We start from the raw sequence: 7,099 nt of genomic DNA on the forward strand, positions 1-7,099 counted from the left end.
GGTTTTGGGTCTATTCTGGCTTGGGTTGAAGAGGAACCCTCCCCTGCCTCTCAGCTCGTTCCTGCCTCTTCTCACGCCCCAGCCTGGGCGCTGGGTTTGGAACCTAGCTTCCCTCGATGTGTATCGCCTGGATGGGCGAAACCCCTTCCGTCCAACCTGTCTGCTGGGGACCGGGAAGCTCTTTTTCCTGTCGGCCGACCTTTCCAGGACTGAATTCAGCTCCGGGCCAAAAAGGAGTTTTCCTTCAAACGGCAGGCCACAGAGTTTAGACTTGGAGGCCAGGTCCCCCTGCCAAGATTTCAGCCAGATAGCCCTCCTCGCCGTGTTTATGAGCGCTGTAGATCTAGCAGAGAGTCTGATGGTCTCTGCTGATGCGTCCGCGATGAAGGCTACCGCTTTCTCCAGCACCGTTAGCGATTTCAGAATCTCTTCCCCCGGGGTGCCTTGTTCCAGATGCGAACGGAGCTGCCCCAACCACACATCCAGGGTTCTGGACACGCAGGTCGTCGCCACTGCGGACGCTTCCCATGCCCTCTTCAGGAACGCATCCGCTTTCCGATCCATCGGGTCCTTTAGGGACCCACCATCTTCAAAGGACAGGTCCGTTTCCTTCGAGATCCTCGAGAGAGGGGCGTCTGGCTTCGGGCAAGTCTCCCAAACCGAGGCATCTTCCTCCTTAAAGGGGAAACGTCTCTTGAGGTTCTTGGGAAGGAAAGCCTTCTTCTCCGGCTCTTCCCATTCCCTCCTGATCGTGGACCATAGGGCAGGGTGCACTGGGAATGTACGGCTGCTTTTTGCCTGTAGCCCTGCGTACAGTTGGTCGTGGAGAGAGAGGTCCTGCTGTTCTTCCTCCAGATCCAGGGTCTCGTAGATCACCTTTAACAGGTCCTCCGTGTCTTCCACCTGAAAAAGGAACCTGTCTGCCTTTGGGCCCTGAGCCTCAATCTCACCCTCCTCCGAATCTGAGGTGTCCGACTGTTCGGCCTCTTCCCAGTCCCTACAGTCGCTACCTTGTCCAGCTTCCTCTTTTCCCCCCCTTTGGTGCTGCCTGAAGTGCCCGGTTGGGGCTCATCCTGGGCCGGCCCCGGCTTCTGTTCCCTGAAGCTTTGAAATGTCTTGGACATCTCTTGCGTCATATTCTGTAGGAAGTCTTTAAAAAGAGATCCAGACTCCTTCTTGATGAGCTTGTCTATACACCCCTGGCAGAGCTGCTTCCTCCAGGAGCTCGCCAGTTTCTTCCTACAAGTGGCACACTTCTTTTTCTGCTCACAAGGAGCTTCTTTCTCCCCTCTATCCTCCTCCTGTGGGCCCATCTGGGGACAAGGAGATACATGCGTTCATGCGTTTGTGAAAGTAACGCCTCCCCCCCCGTGCCACTGTGAAAGTTCCAGCCGTGGGCCTGGGGGGGGGAGAGGGGGGCTGTGTGTGCGTGGGGGTACCCAATTATCCCGGGGGGGTGGGGGGGGAAATAAAGAAGAGTGGCCAAACAGAGGCCCTTACCTTACTGCAGGCCTCCCCCGCTCCTGACAGATCTGCCTCCATGCTGCCGCAGACTCTGCCTCGGTGCGGCGGTTTTTCAGGGGCTGGTGGGCTCCGCCCCCCCCTGCGATCCCCCCTCGCCAACCTCCCTCTCACGGCCGCCGGTGGAGAAGCGGCCGTGGCACGGGTTCCTTCCACGGTCCGCCGCCCATTTCCAAGATGGCGGCGGCCGTTCCATGCTCCTGCGCCGGAAGTGACGTCACCCGGCGCCCGGAAGTGACGCGTTCGCAGCGTCCAGATCTTCCGCAGCCGCGCCTCCTGGCCATGCTGCCGGGATCCAGGAGCAGGTAAGACTTACCTGAAACCCCCGCAGGGAAAGGCACCAATGCCTCGGTCGGCGGAGTGGGCTCTAGCCCCCCGGAGAGCCCCGCTGGGACCGACGCCCCCACCCTACAAAGGGCACTCCAGGATGAATCTGGCTGAAAGGTCCCCCCCTCACAAGGCCCCTGCCTCACTTGGAGGAAGGGGGGGCCTCAGCCAGGGACCCTCTGTACTCCGCCAGAGAGCCCAGACTAAAAATAAAAAACGGGCGTAGCTCCTTCCTGGCCGGAGGAAACACTAAAACTGGGGGCCAATGGGAGAGAGGACGCCTATAAAGGGAAAAAAAGGTGGAGCGGGTGTTTCCTGGGAGGAGCCCTATCTCTCAAGTGAGCTGTCCTAGAAGATGACTAGGAAAAAATTAATTAAAGGTTTTTTGCGTGAGGCGTCTTTTGCAGGCAGCTTCAGCAGACCAGGCTTTGAGACATAAGATTCTGCACATGTGAATGGAAATCAAGGCTGTTGTGGAGATGTGTCATAATTTGTGCTGGAGCATCAACACAAAAAAGTAAGACAGAAGGAAATTACTGTAGTTGCCCAGGTAATGAATGGTCCTAGCATAGAGGATTGTGTTGGTTGTTTATTGATCTAATCCAGTTAGCTGTGGTTTGGCAGACTGAAATTCCAGATATGGTTGGCTGCAGACTTGGGCCTGCAAGAATAAAGATCCTTTAAAAGAGAAGTGTGGGAATAGAAAGAAAAAAACAAACATACAGTTGTGTTCAAAATAATAGCAGTCAGACATCACTAACCTGATCAATCACTGTTTTTGGTAGAAATGATATTTCTACATGGCAAATTATTTACTAGCAGGTGTAGTAGAGTAATAGAAATCCAACAGACCCAACAGTCATGACATACATGCTGCTGATTCTGTGTAATTGAATCACTAATTGAAAGGGGCATGTTCAAAATAATAGCAGTGTGGAGTTCTATTAGTGACGTCATTCATTCTTTGAAAAACAGGTGGCAATTATTACCCTTATTTAAGGAAGGAAGGCAAATGTTGTACATGCTGGTTACAGTGCATTTCTCTCTGAAATTCTGAGGAAAATGGGTCGTTCCAGACATTGTTCAGAAGAACAGCGTACCTTGATTAAAAAGTTAAATGGAGAGGGGAAAACTAAAGAAGTGCAGAAAATGATAGGCTGCTCAGCTAAAATGATCGCAAATGCTTTAAAATGGCAACCAAAACCTGAAAGACGTGGAAGAAAGCGAAAAACTACCATTCGAATGGATAGAAGAATAGCCAAAATGGCCAACAATTAGCTCCAGGAAGATCAAAGAAGGTCTAAAGTTACCTGTGAGTACTGTTACAATTAGAAGACGCCTATGTGAAGCCAAGCTATATGCAAGAAGCCCCCGCAAAGTCCCACTGTTGAAAAAAAGACGTGCTGAAGAGGTTACAATTTGCCAAAGAACACATTGACTGGCCTAAAGAGAAATAGCGCAACATTTTGTGGACTGATGAAAGTAAGATTGTTCTTTTTGGGTCTAGTGGCCGGTGACAGTTTGTCAGACGACCCCCAAACACTGAATTCAAACCACAGTACACTGTGAAGACAGCGATACATTGTTGCGCAAGCATCATGGTATGGGGATGTTTCTCATACTACGGTGTTGAGCCTATTTATCGCATACCAGGGATCATGGATCAGTTTGAATGCATCAGAATACTTGAAAAGGTCATGCTGCCTTATGCTGAAGAGGAAATGCCCTTGAAATGGGTGTTCCAACAAGACAACGACCCCAAACACACCAGTAAACATGCAACATCTTGGTTCCAGACCAACAGGATTGATGTTATGGAGTGGCCAGCCCAATCCCCGGATCTTAATCCAATAGAAAACTTGTGGGATGACATCAAAAATGCAGTTTCTGAGGCAAAACCAAGAAATAGAGAAGAACTGTGGAATGTAGTCCAATCATCCTGGGCTGGAATACCTGTTCACAGGTACTAGAAGTTGGTTGACTCCATGCAACACAGATGTACAGCAGTTCTCAGAAACAGTGCTTATACAGCTAAATATTAAGTGATTCAAAGGAAAGCAAAATCTTCAAACATATTTCAGTTTATATAGTGAATGTTTGAGTTTGTAAAGAAGAATACAAACACTGCTATTTTTTTGAACAGTCTAATATTCACTTTTCTTCAATTTTTTTTAGAGGAACAACACAAATTTGATATATTTTTCTTCATGTTTTGATTTGGAATAGAATGTGTAGTGTTCCCAATGCATTTGTGTGTATGGAAATAAAAGCTATTAGAAGAATTTTGAGCTTTATTCACATTTTTCAACACACTGCTATTATTTTGAACACAACTGTATATACTCACCTCCATGCTGCAGCAGTCTCCAAGCTCGAGAACTGAGCAATCACATGATCACCGATTGCTCAGTTCTTGTTCCGTTTTGAGCTGAGAGAGGTGACTGTCAGTCACTGTTCTCCGTTCTGCTCCTCCAGCACTCACTGAAGCTGCTTGTGCCATCTCTCAGCTGTGTGTCAAGTGGCTGAGCCAGCCACCCATTAGGCATTTGGGTGTATCCTGACATCATTGTCAGGATCATTTGAAAGCTTGGAGCAGCACTGAGACATCAGTCAACTTTAGCTCGCTCTTGGCCAATTATGGGTCACAGTAGATTATGAATGCACTCCTGTGACCTACAAGAGAAATTCTTCCCTTTAAGGAGTGTTTCAAACTTTCTATCTTTGAAAGAAGGAGCATCCTCAGTTGGTACAGAGATGTTTTTGTAAAGGCTAAAGTTCACCATTTGGAACAGGGTGCATGTAGCACCCGTTATTTAGGATGTAATAGGTAACATGTTCCAGATCTTAGCCACTAGATCTTCTCCCCGTACTTGCAGTCACAATTTAAAAACCTTGTGGCCCCGTAGGGCTCCAACCACATGACCTTGTCTTTTAGTCAGTTTTCTATGAACGAATGAAAAACTACCATGGCGGACTGTTCTGAATGAACTGCAAGGGCGCTTTTAACAGACAGCCTGCACTAAGGTATGGGCAGAAAGCTGCAGGTCTTCCTTGCAGAAGCCTGACCATTGCTCCCCTAATCAGGGGTGCAATGCTTTCCAGGCCCCTGTAGGAAAAAATAATAAATGCACACTTTCCTGCAAAAATATGTGCATTTACTATTTTTTTTCTTGAAAGGCAGCAGGTTCTACGATCAAAACAGGTAATTTCTTCATTAACTTTTTCTGCAGTAATCGGTGGAGGAGAGAAAATATTTTCTGGATTGACCCAGTCGTCATAAAATCTCTATTCTGTTTCAGAATGGGGATGGCGTTTTTTTTTTAATTCAGCAGGTCTCTACCCAAATGGGTACAGCAGGAGTATATCTACAGTTCCATGCATATTGCTTGAAGCTTTAACATCAGATGCATAGGAGCCTGTGGTGAGAAATCCTCTCCAGAACCCTCCAGGTCTTTTTTTTTTTTTTTTATTCCCTTCATGTTTGCCTGTTCCTGGGCAGGGATATCAGGATCTAATTTACAGTGGAGCTGGAGAAGGAGCTTGCCATTTTTGAGGTCTTGAACAGTGATGGATTTATTAAAAGCTATTAGCTGTCTGAAAATTGCAAGTGTTCTAGAAAGCCTGCTATAGTCAAGTAGACTGATGATTGCATGCCTGAGATAGAGCTGCTCTGGTGCAATAGAAGCATTGTAGCCAAGCAAGGGCCATCACAAGTCCCACATTGTGAATGTTTGCCTGAGCATTTGCTGTTGCACCCACCATTGCTATGGGTGAGGGTATTTCCCTGTGGGGTAGTCATGGAACTAGGGTAAGTGTGTTCTCACAAGAATAGCACAGCAGCCCGTGGGCAGACCATCCTGTAATGAGTCAAATAAACAGGGTGACACGGTCTTACCTCCAGGCTTCTATATGGATGGATCACAGCCCTGGACCTGTATAGCACCCTGCGGCTAACCACATGTGTTGCAGAAAGTGCTGAGGTGAGAGCCCATTCATAATTCAGAGCCTGAAGTAACATTACAGGGCTAAGTATGGTTCCCAAGGTTAGACTGATCCATATGCACTACTGTTATTGTAGAAGACAGTGAAGCATTGATTGAAGATTCAAAGTAAAAGGCTCATAACATTAGCATAAAGTTGAAGACTCATGGAGTGGGAGCAGCACTCTTTGTGCCAATGTGCACATGGAGCTGGCTTGAGAGCGAGCACGGATGTGTGCCCCCACAACAAGCGACTTGCTATGAGGGTACACAGACAAGAGGTGTGCCAGTAGGGGACCCTAGAGGAGGAGGATCGGAGCTGCTCAGTGTAAAACAATTGCACAGAGCAGGTAAGTATTGCATGGTTGCTATATAAAAACAATAAAATCAGAAGCTTTACTATCACTTTAATGCTAGGCACATCAAGCGCTTCACTGCTAATTTCAATGGCCAGAATATTATTCTGGCCAATGCAATGCATGAGCGCCCAAGCGCTTGATGCATTTACACACACCAAGCGTTTTTTCTGCCAAAACACTATTGCCAGGAGGAAAGGTGTCTAGGAGAGAAGGGCAAATGCCATGTGTGTACGAGGCCTTGAAATAACTCATTTTACAATTTCTGAGTAACTCAATGGACAATAGGCAATGAGATTTTGGACTACTGAACAAAAGAAGCCAGGGTTCGGATTTTCACCATCATACATACAACACGTATCTGATGTGGTCATTTTGGGACATTTCAGTGCTGTAGGCAGATTCTTTTGAAAAAAATGCTTTTGCACAGAGGATTTATCTTCCCTTATAAGGGAAGGGGCCAATGGTGTAATTGTGCATATCAGAGCTTCTCAAAATCCAGAACTGCAAACAGTTCATGGAGGTTGTGCCAGGATCAGAAGTCCCACCTGGTTATGAAGTGATGTATGAATGTTTATTCATGGTCAAACAGCAGAAGGTTGATGAGTTTTTAAAACCCGGAGTAATCTTCAGGTTCTTGGTGATGAAGATGAGGGAGGACCTTGGGGCTTTCATTTTATTTTCACCTTCCTTCCCTAGAGCTTGCATCTACTGGATGGGCTTGTGTCTTTTTTTCAACCAGATTAACTATGTTACGAAGAAAGAATTTTCATCCTAGGTTGAATGCCTTGGCTGTACAGTACATGTAGCCTGCCACCCATTCTAGTTTTCTTTTAAATATTTACATAGCTTTGGCTGTAGAAATCTTACACATGGTTTTTAAGTCTTAGCAAAGGCTCCAGGTTTGAATATTTA

Source organism: Staurois parvus, unplaced genomic scaffold (genome assembly GCF_062004578.1).
Source record: "Staurois parvus isolate SC_StPar_1 unplaced genomic scaffold, SC_StPar_1.0 ptg000234l, whole genome shotgun sequence".
NCBI lineage: Eukaryota > Metazoa > Chordata > Amphibia > Anura > Ranidae > Staurois > Staurois parvus.